This window comes from Callorhinus ursinus, unplaced genomic scaffold (assembly GCF_003265705.2).
Source record: "Callorhinus ursinus isolate GAN/ISIS: 27379988/994484 unplaced genomic scaffold, GSC_fseal_2.0 scaffold119, whole genome shotgun sequence".
NCBI lineage: Eukaryota > Metazoa > Chordata > Mammalia > Carnivora > Otariidae > Callorhinus > Callorhinus ursinus.
Genome location: NW_027397181.1, coordinates 935,788 through 953,848, shown reverse-complemented (window position 1 = coordinate 953,848; position 18,061 = coordinate 935,788). Strand labels below are relative to the sequence as shown.

Here is an 18,061-nt window from a genome sequence, read left to right as displayed (position 1 = left end):
ACCTGTACGGAAAGCTTGCAGGGAACAAAAGCGCCTGAGAGCAAACCCGAGCAGATTACTTAGCCCGGACTGGCAAGGGTAGGGCAATTCTGCCTTCAGTAAAGATATTTGGGAACCAAGGCAATAGGCCCCTCCCCCAGAAGATTACCAAAAACAGCCAGCCAAGAACAAGTTTACTGATCAATGAGAAGGGCAGAACTCCAGTGCTAGGGGAACACAGCACACAGAATTCATGGCTTTTTTCTCCTGATTCTTTAGTCTTTCAAAGTTAATTTTTTTTACTTTTCTTTTTCTGTTTTTCTTTTAATTTTTCTTTTTCCCCTTTTCAATCATCATCTTATCAATCCTTTTTTTAAGAATCTTTTTTATTTTTCATTTTTAGAGTCATATTCTATTCCTCCATAGCAGTTAACCTTATTTTTGGTATACATATAAGTTGTTTTCTCTTTAAAATTTTGGGATGCAGTTTCTTCTAACAGACCGAAATATACCCTAAATCTCTAGTGTATGGCTTTGTTCTAGTCTCCTGCCTGATCACATTCTCCCCCATCTTTTTTTCTTTTTTAATTCTTCTTTCTTTTTTCAACCCACTTCCTTTCTTATTAACTCCTTTTATAAAATCTTTTACAATTTTCATGTTTATAATCATATTCCATCCTTTCCTTGTATTTACCCTTATTTTTGTACATATATAAGTTTTTCTTTCTTTAAAATTTTGGGAGGCACTTTCTTCTAACAGACCAAAATATGCCCAAAATCTAGTGTGTGGCACTGATCTATGCACCGGCTGGATCATATTTGATCATATTCTTCTTTTTTTAATCTTTTTCCTTTTTCTTTCTTTTTTTTTTCATTCCCTTTCTTCCCCCCCCACCCCCCGGTTTCAGATCTCTTCTGATTTGTTTGGTGTATATTTTCACGGGGTCGTTGTTACCCTGTTACCATTTTGTTCTCTCATTCATATATTCTCCTCTGGACAAAATGACAAGATGGGAAAAATCACCTCTATCCAACAAGAAGATCTAACAATTGTAAATGTCTATGCCCCTAACATGGGAGCAACCAATTATATAAGGCAATTAATAACAAAAGCAAAGAAACACACTGACAAGAATACAATAATAGTGGGGGACTTTAACAATCCCCTCACTGAAATGGACAGATCATTTAGCAAAAAATCAACAAGGAAATAAAGACTTTAATGACACACTGAACCAAATGAACTTCACAGACATATTCAGAACATTCCATCCCAAACCTTGGAATGCACATTCTTCTCTAGTGCCCATGGAACATTCTCCAGAATAAATCACATCCTAGGTCACAAATCAGGTCTCAACTGGTACCAAAACATTGGGATTATTCCCTGCATATTTTCAGACCACAATGCTTTGAAACTAAAACTCAATCAGAAGAGGAAAGTCGGAAAGAACTCAAATACATGGAGGCTAAAGAGCATCCTACTAAAGAATGAATGGGTCAACCAGGAAATTAAAGAAAATTTAAAAAATCCTTGAAAACCAATGAAAATGAAAACACAACTGTTCAGAATCTTTGGGATGCAACAAAGGCAGTCCTGAGAGGAAAGTATATAGCAATACAAGCCTTTCTCAAGAAACAAGAAAGGTCTCAAATACACACCCTAACGCTACAACTAAAGGAGCTAGAGATAAAACAGAAAATAAAGCCCAAACTTAGCAGGAGAAGAGAAATAATAAAGATCAGAGCAGAAATCGAAACCATAAGAACAGTAGAACAGGTCAACAAAACTAGGAGCTGGTTCCTTGAAAGAATTAACAAGAAATAGAAACCCTTGGCCAGACTTATCAAAAAGAAAAGAGAAATGACCCAAATCAACAAAATCATGAATGAAAGAGGAGAGATCACAACCAACACCAAAGAAATACAAACAATTATAAGAAAACATTATGAGAATTATATGTCAGCAAATGAGATAACTTGGAAGAAATGGATGCATTCCTAGAGGTGTATCAACTACCAAAACTGAACCAGGAAGAAATAGAAAACCTGAACAGACTTATAACCACTAAGGAAATTGAAGCAGTCATCAAAAATCTCCCAACAAACAAAAGCCCAGGGCCAGATGGCTTCCCAAGGGAATTCTACCAAACATTTAAAGAAGAATTAATACCTATTCTTCTGAAACTTTTCCAAGAAATAGAAATGGAAGGAAAACTTCCAAACTCATTTTATGAGGCCACCATTATCTTGATCCCCAAACCAGACAAAGACCCCATCAAAAAGAAGAATTACAGACGAATATCTTGATGAACATGGATGCAAAAATTCTCACCAAAATACTAGCCAATAGGATCCAATAGTACATTAAAAGGATTATTCACCACGACCACGTGGGATTTATCCCTGGGCTGCAAGTTTGGTTCAACATGTGCAAATCAATCAACGTGATACAATACATTAACAAAAGAAAGAACAAGAATCATATGATCCTCTCGATAGATGCAGAAAAAGCATTTGACAAAGTACAGCATCCTTTCTTGATCAAAACTCTTCAGAGTATGGGGATAGAGGGTACATACCTCAATATCATAAAAGCCATCTGTCAAAAACCCACAGCGAATATCATTCTCAAAGGGGAAAACCTGAGAACTTTCCCCCTAAGGTCAGGAACACAGCAGGGATGTCCACTAACACCACTACTATTCAACATAGTATTAGAAGTCCTAGCCACAGCAATCAGACACCAAAAAGAAATCAAAGGCATCCAAATCAGCAAAGAAGAAGTCAAACTCTCACTCTTTGCAGATGATATGATACTGTATGTGGAAAACCCAAAAGACTCCACCCCAAAACTGCTAGAACTCATACAGGAATTCAGTAAAGTGGCAGGATATAAAATCCATGCACAGAAATCAGTGGCATTCTTATACACCAACAACAAGACAGAAGAAAGAGAAACTAAGGATTTGATCCCATTTACAATTGCACCCAAAACCATAAGATACCTAGGAATAAATCTAACCAAAGAGCTAAAGGACCTGTACTCAGAAAACTATAAAATACTCATGAGAGAAATTGAGGACGCCACAAAGAAATGGAAAAACGTGCCATGCTCATGGAGTGGAAGAACAAATATTGTGAAGATGTCAATGCTACCTAGAGCAATCTAAACATTCAATGCAATCCCCATCAAAATACCATCCACTTTTTTCAAAGAAATGGAACAAATAATCCTAAAATTTGTATGAAACCAGAAAAGACCCCGAATAGCCAGAGGAATGTTGAAAAAGAAAAACAAAGCTGGCGGCATCACAATTCTGGACTTCCAGCTCTATTACTAAGCTGTCATCATCAAGACAGTATGGTACTGGCACAAAAACAGACACATAGATCAACGGAACAGAACAGAGAGCCCAGAAATGGACCCTCAACTCTATGGTCAACTCATCTGTGACAAAGCAGGAAAGAATATCCAATGGTAAAAAGACAGTCTCTTCAACAAATGGCTTTGGGAAAATTGGACAGTCACATGCAGAAGAATGAAACTGAACCATTTCCTTACACCACACACAAAAATAGACTCAAAATGGTTAAAAGACCTAAATGTGAGACAGGAGTCCATCAAAATCCTAAAGAAGAACACAGGCAGCAACCTCTTTGACCTCAGCCACAGCAACTTCTTCCTAGAAACATTGCCAAAGGCAAGGGAACCAAGGGCAAAAATGAACTATTGGGATTTCATCAAGATAAAAAGCTTTTGCACAGCAAAAGAAACAGTCCACAAAACCAAAGACAACCAACAGAATGGGAGAAGATATTTGCAAATGACATATCAGATAAATTGCTAGTATCCAAAATCTATAAAGAACTTATAAAGTCAACATCCAAAGTACAAATGATCCAATCAAGAAATGGGCAGAAGACATGAACAGACATTTTTCCAAAGAAGACATCCAAATGGCCAACAGACACATGGAAAAGTGCTCAACATCGCTCAGCATCAGGGAAATCCAAATCGAATCCTCAGTGAGATCCCACCTCACACCAGTCAGAATGGCTAAAATGAACAAGTCAGGAAATGACAGATGTTGGCGGGGATGCGGAGAAAGGGAATCCTCCTACACTGTTGGTGGGAATGGTAGCTGGTGCAACCACTCTGGAAAACAGTATGGATGTTCCTCAAAAAGTTGAAAATTGAGCTACCATATGATCCAGGAATTGCACTACTGGGTATTTACCCCAAAGATACAAATGTAGTGATCCAAAGGGGTACATGCACCCCGAGGTTTATAGCAGCAATGTCCACGATAGCCAAACTTTGGAAAAAGCCAAGCTGTCCATTGACAGATGAATGGATAAAGAAGAGGTGGTATGTATATACAATGGAATATTTTGCAGCCATCAAAAGGAATGAGATCTTGCAATTTGCAACGACGTGGATGGAACAGGAGGGTTTTATGCTGAGTGAAATAAGTCAATCAGAGAAAGACATGTATCATATGACCTCACTGATATGAGGAATCACAGGAAAGAAACTGAGGGTTGCTTGAGTGGGGTGGGGCGGGAAGGATGGGGTGGCTGGGTGATAGACATAGGGAGGATATGTGCTATGGTGAGTGATATGAATTATGCAAGACTGTTGAATCACAGATCTGTACCTCTGAAACAAATAATGCAATATATGTTAAGAAAAAAAAAAGAAGATAGCAGGAGGGGAAGAGTGAAGGGGGCGGAATCGGAGGGGGAGACGAACCATGAGAGATGATGGATTCTGAAAAACAAACTGAGGGTTCTAGAGGGGAGGGGGTGGGGGGATGGGTTCACCTGGTGGTGGGTATTAAAGAGGGCACATTCTGCGTGGAGCACCGGGTGTTATGCACAAACAGTGAATCATGGAACAGTATATCAAAAACTAATGATGTAGTGTATGGTGGTTAGCATAACAAAAAAAAAACCCAAAAGACTCCACCCCAAAATTGCTAAAACTCATACAGCAATTCAGCAATGTGGTAGGGTATAAAATCGATACACAGAAATCAGTTGCATTTCTTTACACTAACAATGAGACAGAAGAAAGAGAAATTAAGGAACTGATCCCATTTACAATTGCACCAAAACCCATATGATGCCTAAGAATAAACCTAACCGATGAGGTAACAGAGCTCTGAAAACTGTAGAACACTTAGGAAAGAAATTGAGGAAGATACAAACAGATGAAAAACAGTCCATGCTCATTGATTGAAAGAATAAATATTGTTAAAATGTCTATTCTACCTAGAGCAATCTACAAATTCAATGCAATCCCTACCAAAATACCATCAACTTTTTTTCACAGACCTGGACCAAATAATCCTAAAATTTGTATGGAACCAGAAAAGACCCCAAATAGCCAAAGGAATGTTGAAAAAGAAAACCAAAGCTGGTGGAATCACAATGCCAGACTTTAAGCTTTATTACAAAGCTGTAATCATCAAGAAATTATGGTACTGGCACAAAAACAGACACACAGATCAATGGAACAGAAGAGAGAGCCCAGAAATGGATCTTTGATAAAGCAGGAAAGAATGTGCAGTGAAAAAAAGAGTTTCTTCAACAAATGGTGTTGGAAAATTTGGACAGTCACATGCAGAAGAATGAAACTGGAACATTTCCTTACACCACACACAAAAATAGACTTAAAATGGATGAAAGACCTCAGTGTGAGACAAGGAATCCATCAAAATCCTAGAGAACACAGGCAGCAACCTCTTCAACCTCGAATGCAGCAACTTCTTGCTAAACACATCTCCAGAGGCAAGGGAAAGGAAAGCAAAAATGAACTACTGGGACTTCATCAAGATAAAAAGCTTTTGCACAGCAAAGGAAACAGTTAATAAAACCAAAAGACAACTGACAGAATGGGAGAAAATATTTGCAAATGACATATCAGATAAAGGGCTAGTATCCAAAATCTATAAAGAACTTCTCAAAGTCAACACCCAAAGAACAAATAATCCAATCAAGAAATGGACAGAAGACATGAACAGACATTTTTCCAAAGAAGACATCCAAATGGCCAACAGACATATGAAAAAGTGTTGAACATTGCTCGGCATCAGGGAAATTCAAATCAAAACCTCAATGAGATACCACCTCACACCCGTCAGAATGGCTAAAATTAACAAGTCAGGAAACGACAGATGTTGGTGGGGATGCAGAGAAAGGGGAACCCTCCTACACTGTTGGTGGGAATGCAAGCTGGTGCAGCCACTCTGGAAAACAGTATGGAGGGTCCTCAAAAAGTTGAAAATAGAGTTACCCTACAACCCAGCAATTGCACTACTGGGTATTTACCCCAAAGATACAAACGTAGTGATCTGAAGGGACACCTGCACACCAATATTTATAGCAGCAAGGTCCATAATAGCCAAACTATGGAAAGAGCCGAGATGTCCATAGACAGATGAATGGATAAAGAAGCTGTGGTATATATATACAATGTAATATTATGCAGCCATAAAAAGGAATGAAATCTTGCCATTTGCAATGACATGGATGGAACTAAAGGGTATTATGCCAAGGGAAATAAGTCAATCCGAGAAAGACGAGTATCATACGATCTCGCTGATATGTGGAATTTGAGAAACAAGGCAGAGGACCAGGGGGAAGAGAGAAATAAATAAAACAAGACAAAACCAGAGAGGAAGACAAACCATACAAGACTCTTAATCTCAGGAAACAAACTGAGGTTTGCTGGAGTGGTGGGGGGTGGAAGGGATGGAGTGGCTGGGTGATGGACATTGGGGAGGGTATGTGCTATGGTGAGCACTGTGAATTTTGTGAATCACAAACCTGTACCCCTGAAACAAATAATACATTATATGTTAATAAAAAAGACACAATTTACCAAAACTTATATGTCGGGAGCCATGAGCAACAAAGGGGTTAATCGGGTAGAGCAAAGGCTCCCTGATCCCTTTGAACCATGGCCACCTGACTGCCCCCATACAAAAACATGTTGTACTGGCTAGCCTGAGTTGTATATAGGCCAAGAAAACCACAGTGTTATTAATAGACCCTGAAAGATAGCGCACCTGGCCCTTTAAAGGCATACCGCGTAAACAAAACTGGGAAGAAACTATGCGCTTGAGGAATCTGGCCTTGAATCAGAAACACGGAACGGAGCCAGGAGAAGGGCAGGGAGGAACCTGTGGAACTTGTTTATGTCTTATTGTTATATAACCTAAGCCTATATAAAGTGTGTGAGAAAGAATAAAGTTGTTGCTCGCGGCATCCCCGTGGGCAACCCTCCTGTTCCCATACTTTTATGTTTCATTCTCTTACCCTCATCCCTGTTCGACCTTGCACGCGGGCCGTGGCACTTATATAAGGAAAAATAGAAACAGGCTTATATTTATTAAAAGCATTGAATCAATAATTAATACCCTTCCAAAATGAAAACACCAAGCTTCACTGGGAAATTCCACCAAACATTTAAGATTCAAGTTCAATATCCAAAAATCAATTAATGTAATAGATTACTCCAACAGGACAAAGAAGGAAAATCATACGAACACATAAATAGATGCAGAAAATGTATTTGACAAAATCCAACACTCATTCATGATAAAAATTCTCAGCAATCTAGGAATGGAGAGGAAGTTAACCTAATAAAGAACATCTACAAACAAACAAACCCTTTAACTAACATCACACTTAATTGTGAGAAACTAGAAACTTTCCCACTAAGATGAGAAACAAGTCAAGGGTGCTCCCTTTCATTACTTCTGTTCAAAATCCTACTGGAAATTCTAGCAAAGAAATAAGAAAAGGTGATAAAAGCTATACAGATTGGAAAGGAGGAATCAAACTGTTTGTGTTCACAGATGACATGATTGTCTATGTAGAAAATCTCAAAGAATCAACAAAAAACTACTGAAACTAATAAGTTCAGGTTACAGGAAGGTTACAGGAGAGAAAGTTAATATGCAAAAGTCAATTGCTTCTTATATGCCAGCAATAAACAATTGGAATTTGAAATTAAAAACACAATATCATTTACATTATCACCCCAAATTGGAATTATTTATGTGTAAATATAACAAAATATGTAAAAGAGCTATGTGAGGAAAACCACAAGACAAATTAAGGAAGTGAAATAAAACCTAAATAAGTGCAGATATTCCATATACATGGTTAGGAAAACTCAATATTGTCAAGATATCAGTTCTTTCCAAGTTGACCTTTGGATTCAACACAATCTCAGTGAAAGTCCCAGCAAGTTATTTTGTGGATAACAACAAACTGATTTTAAAGTTTATACTAAAGGCAAAAGACCTGGAATATCCAACACAATATTGAAGGAGAGGGCAAAGTCAAAATACTGACACTACCCAACTTCGGGATGATGCTACAGTAATGGAGCTACAGTAATCAAGACAGTGTAATTTTGGTAAAAGAGTAGACAAATAGAAGATAGACTCACACAAAAAGTCACCTGATATTTGGCAAAGTAGTAAAGGCAATTCAATTGAGAAAAGATAGACTTTTCAACAAATAATTCTTGAATGAATAGATATCCACATTAAAAAAAACCCCTCAAATCAATGCATCAATCACATGTAAAATTTACATTTAGATAAAACTATAAAACTCCTGGAAGATAACATAGGAGAAAATCCAGATGACGTTGGGTCTGACTTTTTAGATAGAACAACAAAACCATGGAAGAAAAAAAGAGATAAACTGAACTTTATTAGAATTAAAAAACTGCTCTGCAAAAGACAAGCCACAGAGAGGGGGGAAAAATCTGCAAAACACACATCTGATAAAGGAGTAGTATCCAAAATATACAAAGGATTCTTAAAACTCAACAATAAGAAAACAATTCAACTAAAAATTGGGGGAAAGATCTGAACAAACACCTCAGCAAGGAAGCAGTACCAATGGGAAATGAATATACGAAAAGATGTTCAACATCATATGTCACTAGGAATTGCAAATTAAAACAACAATGAGATACCACTGCAAATCTATTAGAATGACTGAAATCCAAAACACTAACGACACAAAATGCTGGTGAAGAAGTGGAGCAATAGGAACTCTCATTCATTGCTGGTGTGAATGAGAAATGGTACAGTCACTTTGGAAAATAGTTTGGCAGTTTCTTGAGAAAACTAAACACACTCTTACCATACAGTTCAGCAATCACACTCCACAGTCTTTATCTAAATGAGTTGGCAATTTAGGGCCACACAAAAACCTGCACATAGATGTTTATAGCAGCTTTATTCATAATTGCCTAAACTTGGAAGCAACCAAGATGTCCTTCAGTAGGTGAGTGGGTAAATAAACTGTGGTCTACCCAGACAATAGGATTTTATTCTATACTAAGAAGAAGTGAGCTATCAAGCCATGAAAAGATACAGAGGAATTTTAATGCCTATTGCTAAGTGAAAGAAGCCAATCCTAAAAGACTACATACTGTATTATTGTAACTATAATGACAGTCTCAAAACTAGGGAGACAGAGGGGAAAAAAATTAGTGTTTTACAAGAGCTTGGAGGAGGGGGGAGAGGAATGAACAGGTGATTTTTTTCAGTTACCTACTATCATGGCAGATGCAGGTCCTTATACATTTGTCAAAACCCACTGAATATATAACACAAAGAGTGATGTGAACTGTGGACTTTAAGAATATTATATCAATATCCACTCCTCAGGAGAAACAAGTGTGCCACACATTAGTGCTAATGCAAGGTGTTACTAATATATTTGGGACAGTGGAGGAGCATGGGGGCTGAGGGAGCATGTGGGAACTCTGTATTCTGCTCACTTGTTCTGTAAACTTAAAATTGTTCTAAAAACTAATTTAAACAAACAAACAAATCTAGGTCTACAGTTCACATTCTTACTCCAAAATGCAGTTCAATTGGGTTAAGATAAATATTTTAAAAATCAAATATAGGAAGAAAACATCATGGGCTTTAGAAACTTGACTCTAAAGGAAAAACATAAAGGAAGCATGTGATAAATTTTCATGCAGGGAGATTTTACATGTATCTGAAGCAATTTGCCAAAAGAATAAAAACCCACTGCCAATAGATGAATAAAAATGTGTTCAAATTACAATTAATCAAATAAATGCATAATAAAACAAGGGGCTGTTTTTCTCCTATAAAATTGGAAGGCACTTAAGACGATATAAATATCTGATGTTGTCTAGGTTAAGGGAAAATGAAGACTCTCCTGTCTCACTAGTGGGATAACAAATTGGTGCAAATTCTCCAAAGGAAAATTTGGCAATAAATATAAAAATCCTAGAAATGGTTCTTTTCTTCTGACTCAGCATTTTCACTTCTAAATTATGTTTGGGTGAGCAAATAAAGGTATGAGTACTGTAAAATTATGATACATTCACACTGGGTGGGCCATGCAGCCAGTTAGGGTAACACACTTTGCTTCACCATCAGGAATATGTAGGCCACAACACCCCAACAGGTAACAAACCACCATGATTTTTAAAAGTGCTGTGTGTGTGTATGTGTGTGTACTTACAGCGCAAAAACCTGGGAGGATTCACACAGAAATGTTAAAAGTCACTGAGTAAAGTGTTTTGGGTTTGGGGGATTTTTACCAGAATGTTCTGGCTTTTTCTATCCTGAGCATATATTACTTGTGGGAAAGTAAAGCAGTACAAAAAAGATCCCTTTGGAAGCAGGGAGGTGGAGTCAGGGTAGCCACCAGGGGGGCTGTTGTCACAGTCCAAGGAAGCTGACCTTGGCAGGGACAGGTGCTCTGGGAGGGGCCTCAGCCAATCTGGACCTTTGGCCTCGGAAAAGATCAGGAGCCACAAGGGGGCAGAGTCAGCGAACGGACTACAGAGCTGTTGCCCAGCAGCTGGGCTGGCTGGCAGGCAGCCTACAAGCCTCTTCCTCCTTCCTGAGTTGGCATGCTCAGCACCGTTGCCCCCGGCATTGCGTGGGTACACTCTGGGGCTGCCCTGGCAGCAGGAGGACTGTCAGGGCTTCCCAGGCCTCCTACCCCAAGCACCCAGCTCAGACCTCTCTCCTTGCTACTGAGCAAGTGATATTTCCTTGCTACTTAGAGCTCATTGCCAAGTCCTTGAAACAGGCAGAGTGGCATTCCCCTAGTGACTTCATTGCCTGGACGGTGACACTTTGTTAAAGGCAAAAGGCAATCTTAGCCTGACCTCCAGGACCCTGTAAGTCTACTTTAACATATAAAAATTCCTTTGGAAACTTCCTTTATCTCTACCCACCCCAAGATACATGTTGGCAATCATCCCCCACGTATATGACCCACAGATATACATCTGAAGGGTCTCATTAAGGGACAGGCTGGGCTAGGTAGGGAGAGATAGATCGGAGGCCATGGGATCAGGGTCACAGAAATCCCAAAAATGCAGAGTTGTAAGAAAACCAGAGATAAGGGAACAAACAAGACCACCCTGCCCCTAGGTGTCAGAAGTGGGGTCTTGTTACAACAGTCATTTGTGACCAACAAAGAATTACCAGACCCTAAAAAGGAAGTAAGTTGTTAAAGGTGTAATCACTAGTCCTTATTGAATGGTGCTATCAGTAGAGATACTAAAAGGATTTAAGTTACCTGGTTAGTCTTCAATAAAAAACCAACCCTAAAAGCCCTCCATGGCAACCCTTGTAAGGACCCCTCTCACTCCTGAGAAGTTTTTCTGTATCCTTGCTTAATAAAACTCTCTTTACTCACTCTCCTTTCTCCTCGAGATTCATTCTTCGACTCCGTGAGACAAAAACCTCACTCCCCCGCTTCACCAGGACCCGGCTCTCAGACCCTGCCCAAGCTGGGTGGCACTGCAGGAGCAGCAGCTCTGCACCACCTGTTCTCAAGCTGTGGTCCTGGGAGCCTGCAGAAGAATGCAGCTCTAGTAGGGGGGAGAGGCTTAGCCAAGCTGCAGGGCACAGCCACCAGCTGCCTTGGGTGCAGCGGGGGGGGGGGGGGGGGGGGGGGGGGGGGGGAGAGGCAGGGGAGAGCAAAACTGACTCCTCTTCCACAATCAGTCTGCTCCATTAGGCACCTGGCAGGGAGGCTACTGTGCCCCTCCCACAGCAGGGTCCCTGGGGGGTCCTGTTTCATCTGCTGTCTTTCCCATTATCCTGTGCACAGGGGCTGGCCATAGTACAGGCTCCCCAGACCACCTGAGCCTGCAGACCTGTAATCAACCTTAAGGAATCGCTTTCAACTCTTAAGGCTCAATTTCCTTGTCTCCAAACGAGACGTCACAGGATTGTCTCCCAACATTGTCCTGAAGGTTAATACTCGTAGAAGGGACAGCAGCCCACATTCACAGAAGGTCTCCTAGGTCCAAAGTGCATAATCTCATGTCATTCTGAAGCAACTTAGTATTTATCCCTCCACCCCAATTTTAGCCAAAGAAACTAAGAGTCAGAGTTTGAGAAACTTGACCAAGATCACTGAGAAGCGAGGGAGTAGGGAGAAAATAGTCACCTGAAGCCAAAGTCCACCACCCTTAACTCAGCGTCTGAGCATACTTGTTAAATTCTGTCTCCATCTGCACCTAAGGAATATTCCTGCCTCTTCTAGGGAGGTGACAAATGAGGAACCTGCACAGGTGCGGGGGGGGGGGGGGGGGGGGGCTGGGCTCTAAGTAGCGCGACCCCAAGTGACCCCGAGAACCGTGTTGGGGTCAAGCTGGGGCCCAGGGGTCAATGCTCTTGTGCACTAGGGACGGCGGAGGGGGAGGTGGTGGAAACTCTCCAATCACAAAAGGCCCTTGTGCCCGGCCCCCAGATTTGGCCAATGGGGGGGGATATTTTCCACTCCCGAGAATAGGGTGAGGGACTTAGCCCAGGAGACCGAGGGCCCCTCCGCCACGGACCAGCCCTGTCACCTTCGACTTGTCCCTTTCTTTCTCTGATCCTCAGTTTTCTCTTCTGTAAGCCAGGCAGATAACGCCCGCCTCACAGGGCTGAGCGAGCTCGGTAAAGCGCCCTGGCCACCCGACCCGGCTGGATCCTCGGCGAGTCCAAACCCCACATCTTGGTTCTTTAGCCTGAGGACCCCTGGCTGGGCTGGAGGCTCGGCTGCCCCAGGGGGAATCCCGGACCCGGACCCCAGGCCCTGCGTCCCCGCAGCAAAGCTCGTGCGTCCACCAGGCGCCCTCCTGGGGGACCCGAGCCCAGAACCCCTGGAGTCGCGAGCTGGCAGCCTCCTTCCCTCAGAGGGTCGGGGCTTGGGGCCGGGCGGTGGGGGGAACTCACCAAGTGCGGGAAGAGGCACAGGCGTCGCAGGCCAGAAGGGACCTCTGAGAGCCTCGGTCGAGGGACAGGGGCCGGCGCAGGCCGGCCCAGGGAGGCGGAGAGGTGGGACCCGCCCCTGCCAGTCCCAGAGCCTCCGCCAAGGCCAGAGCCTCAGAAGGGAGGGGCCCCTGGCTGAGGCGAGAGGGGCGGGGGCGCGGGGCGGGCGGAATGTCTCCCTGGGCAGGGGTGGGGAGGGCTCTCACTGGCTGTGTGAGTGTGGCCTGGGCGTGTCACTCACCCTCTCTGGACTTGCTTGCATTTACAGGCGAGAAGCCTTGCTATGGACCCTTCAGAATTCACAGGGCTTCTAAAAGGCTCAAGTGTCTGGTGGTTAGGGATATCTGCAAGGCTGAGTTGGTGGGAGGAACCTCGCCAACCCTGATAATTTCACTCATTCACTCACTCATTCAAGAATAACGTGCCAAGTTCCTACCGTGTGCAATGGACAAGGGCAGAGCCAAAGACAGTAACTGCGTCCAGGTGAATAATGGGGTTTCTGCCTGCCCGGCGCTCTTCCTGCCTGGTGCAGCCCCAGGCCTCCCTCTAGACAATTCCTCTTCTCTTTGCTCCCTTCCACCTAGTCCGGTGCCCCTGATGCCTCCCCTGTCTCAGGCAGGGTTATCTGTCCCACTCTGGGCCAAAGTCCAGAAAAGAGAATACAGAGGAAGATAAATCTGCACACTGTTTTCTGACTGCGAGCCTATGTCCAGTGGCTCCTGGACAAGTCACCAAGCATGCCCTTCTTGCCACACCTGCTGTTGGACTCTGCTATGGCCTTCTTAGCCTCACTCCTTCTGAGGTTCTCTCTACCTGAGCTCAGCCACCTGGACCTCTACACAGTGCCTGAACACTCGAGTGTGTTCTGGCCTCAGGACCTTTACACTGGCCCTTGCCAGAATGTTCCTCTCTCAAATACTACAGAGGCACGCCCCTGCCTTCACATCGTAGCTGATATATCCAATATCTGATGCAGAGCCTTAGAGAAGCTTTTCCAAGTCACACAATCTAAAGAAGTTTCTCAGCCAGTCCCCATCACTTCACTCTGTTTTATTTCCTGCACAGCACTTACTGCATATCTGACATTTTTTAGTTCATCATTTGGTTATTAATCTAACTCTCCAGCTACTACAACTCTTTGAGGACAGGAAACTTGTAGAATGTGTTCACTGTTGTCAGGGGCCTGGACTGGGAAAATAGCATGAGCAGAGCTTTGAGGCTAGAATAGAGAAGGCAGAAGGATAGGTGACCGGAAATCCTGAAAAAATGGGCTTGGGAGACTGGACACCCTTAAAAGTGTCAGGAAGTCAGGGAAGAACCTATAGCCTTAGCAGTGCATGGAGCTGGAGGGGAGGGGAGTTTACACAGAAAGTTTACACGGTCACATAGAAAATAGAAAATGCGCCGGATGAACCGGATGGTCTGGCTAAGATTTCCAGGCAGAATGTTGAAGGTGCCTCCTGGCTTCTTATTGCTGCTTATACTAAAATGTGAGAGAAGAGAAATAAGCCAAAAGAGAGACTACTAAATAAAAAAGAATGCTGATTTTGAAAGTTCCCAGATGTCAAATGATGCTAAAATTAACAAATGGTTTCCCAGCAAAGATGTAATGCGGGGCCATGCCAGGAAGAGATGGTCTCAAGATAAAGCCAAGAGGGTGGCTAAACATCCTTTGTTAAGTCTTCAAAAGGATCAAAAGTGGCACTTCAGAGTATTTGCTTAAACAGTAGGACTTCCACGACACTTGAAGTTGCCATTCAGCAGAAGCCCAAGGTAGAGCAGGGTTTATCTCAAAGACATGTGTGGGTCTGCCAGTTGGCTAAAGGAATAAACCTCAATAAGATTCACGGAAGACACAAAGTTTTCAAAAGAATTACATCGACAAAACAGTGCCAACTTGGACTGAAAGGATCAGAGATAGTACTAAATGAAAAGAAACTTCTAGAACCCCCTCCTCTCAAATTCTACTGGCAAGAAGCAGCCTGAGAAAGCACACAGACGCAAACACAGGCTATATTTCATGGAAACAAAAGGACAACTTGGAGAGCAGAATGAAGAGTTCAAAGGGTGGAACCAAGAGCACAGAGAATCACATTCAGGCCAAAGTTGGCTTAAGTGCTAATCAAGGAACTTCCAACTTCTGCCCAGCTAGGGTTCAGAACTGTACAGACTGGAGATGACTGTGTGCCTCCCATCCCCATCCCCTTGGAACAAGGATGTCTGTGGTGGTCATGCTGTGCCTGTCCCACCATTATATGTTGGGTGTGGGCAGGGGGGAAGGGGTGCAGACAGCTTGTCCCTTGAATCCACAGTTCTTCAGATAGTGATTGTACTCAAGGAGCTCCATGGAAGGAAATGTGCCCAAGGAGCCTCTTCCACATCAGGACCTGATTTAGATGCAAAGTCTAGGCTCTGAGCTGATTCTGTAATAGCATGGGACTTTTGGTGGGGGGGTGTTTGGAAGAGTGCATATGTTTTGCATGTGGGAGGTCTGTAAATAATCTGTGGCCACTGGGTGGACTGTGGACTGGGTGGACACTTCCTGCATTCAAGAGGAGGAGTGCAATTCCTTAAGCCCTGGAGCATGGACTGGATTCAATGACTTGCTTCTAACAGAGAGAACACACAGTGGAAATGACAGCATGTGACTCCTAAATCTATACTATCATAGACTAGAGAGAGAAGCAAGGCCTGAGTTCACAGTGGCAGAGCCAGCTCTTCTATACCCTAAAACGATGATACTCTCTGAATGAGTCATACTGAGCCCACCTCTGCCAGTTCTGTTCAGTGTGCCAGGAATGCCCCTTCACTTCATCTCTCTGAGCCCCAGTTATGCTTTGGGGATTGGTCTGTGCATTATCTCTTTTGGGAAGCCTTCCCCAACCCTCATCCCTTGGGAATTCCCACACTCATAGCCCAGTTCACAGTCTAATATAATTTCCCTTATGTTTGTCTGTCTGTCTCCCTGTCTTTCAACTGTAAGACCCCTGAGGGCAAGGGCAGGGTCTACTTCATCTGTGTATGCCAGAGACTTGCACAGGACCTCAATCAGAAAAGGTACCAGTGTGTGAGTGTAGATGGAGGGGCCCAACAGAGAGACCCTCTCCCTGAGCTTTCTGCCAGTCCCTCAGTGACTGGGAATATAGTGAGTACTTGCAAGCCCTGTGCTGTGGGTAAGGGGATTTGCAAGCCCTACACTGTGGGTAAGGGGATGGAGCTACTGCTCCAATCCTGAGGCAGTTTAGGAGGTGGGTCTGGCTCAGGGCTATACAGAAAGGTGATGAGATGGATAAGGAGATGGATTCTCTTTCTGTTGTGTAAGGATGATTCAGCTTATCTTTTGGGAACTCAGTAACTGAGTGCCCTGTGTATGTTGCAAAGGAAACATTAATTTGCCAAGGTCTGTGGCCTATTGGAAATCAAAGCTGGCAGGGTGCATGGCCTGAACTTTCTTTTCAAATCTGGAGCTAGTGCTCCACTTTGCTGAACTCCTAAGGCCTCCAGTTCAAATGCAAAGTGAGACCATCCCACACTTCATCCCACCTTGTGAATAGCACATGGTGTCATATGATGTCCTATCCCTTAGAATGTCTCCCCAGTGGGAGCTGAGAACTTAAAAGGGTTTTCCTCGATATTCCCTCTTAAAATGGCCAACCTGTGATTTTACATATTGTCATAGTTTGTTCCAGCTGCTATAGCACAATGCCAGACCAGGTGGCTTATAAACAACAACAATTTATTTCTCACAGTTCTGGAGGCTGGAAGTCCAAGATCATGCCAGCATGCTCAGGTGAGGGCCCTCTTTGGGGAACTTCTTGTTGTGTCCTCACATAGTGGAAGGGGCCAGAGAGCTCTGTGGAGTCTCTTTCATAAGGGCACTAATCCCCTTGGTGAGGGCTCCACCCTCATTACCTGATCACCCCCAAAGCCCTACTTCTAATCCTATCATCTTTGGGCGTTAGGATTTCAACATATGAATTTATAGGGGGGGACACAAATATTCAGACCATAGCATGTATAGAGGCAAAAATATGAGTTAGCTTTAATACAACTTAGGCCTTGAACCACGATCCATCTGAGGACCTGGAATACAAACAAAAATGTTTCTGAAGAGCTAAGCTGATGGTCAGGAGGTTCACAGCCATCTCCTATGAGGACCTTGCCAGTGTCCAGCAGAACCTGTTAACCCCTGTGTTAAATCAAACCTTGGGATTGTTTTGTGGTTGTATCCCAGTGCCCAAGTCAGTTCCTAGCCTGAAGATAGGAGCTCATGGCACAGGAACGAATGAGAATGGAGGAGAGGCAGGTGAAGTCTTTCTCAGGTGCTTAGAGCCTAGTGTAGGACATGAATGTGCAGACACAGCAGAAATCAAAGGTGGGGAAATGATGTGACAATATGACTGGCAGACTAGGATGAATTTTACTAGGAAAAAATGAGAAAGATTCCAGCCAGAGAGAAGAGTAAGAATGAATGCAGGGGTTGTGGAGGTGGGAGTATGAGTGTAAGTGGTTTCTAAGGAAGAAAGAGAAAGCATGACTTACCGTGTAGCTGGTTAAGCCAGACACAGAAGGACAAATACTGTGTGATTACACTTATCTGAGGTCCCTAGAGTCAACAGATTCCTAGACACAGAAAATAGGGTGGTGGTTGCAGGGTCTGAGCAAGGGGAATGAGGAGTTAGTGTTCAATGAGGACGGAGTTTTAGTTTGGGAAGATGAAGAGTAGATGGATTGTTGCACAACAACATCAATGTACTTATTGCCACTGAATGGGACACTTAAAA

At 42.9% G+C, this 18,061-nt stretch overlaps 1 protein-coding gene across 2 annotated transcripts in view; it reads right to left on the bottom strand.

Moving 5' to 3' along the window:
* The window catches only part of ALDH1L1 (aldehyde dehydrogenase 1 family member L1), a 107,898-nt gene extending 94,510 nt beyond the window's left edge, over nucleotides 1-13,388 (bottom strand). For both annotated transcript variants that reach the window (XM_025860284.2, XM_073889873.1), the window contains exon 1: nucleotides 13,242-13,388. The gene's annotated coding sequence lies outside the window, so the exon portion shown is untranslated. The remainder of the gene's footprint in view (nucleotides 1-13,241) is intronic.
* Between the last annotated feature and the right edge of the window lie 4,673 nt (nucleotides 13,389-18,061).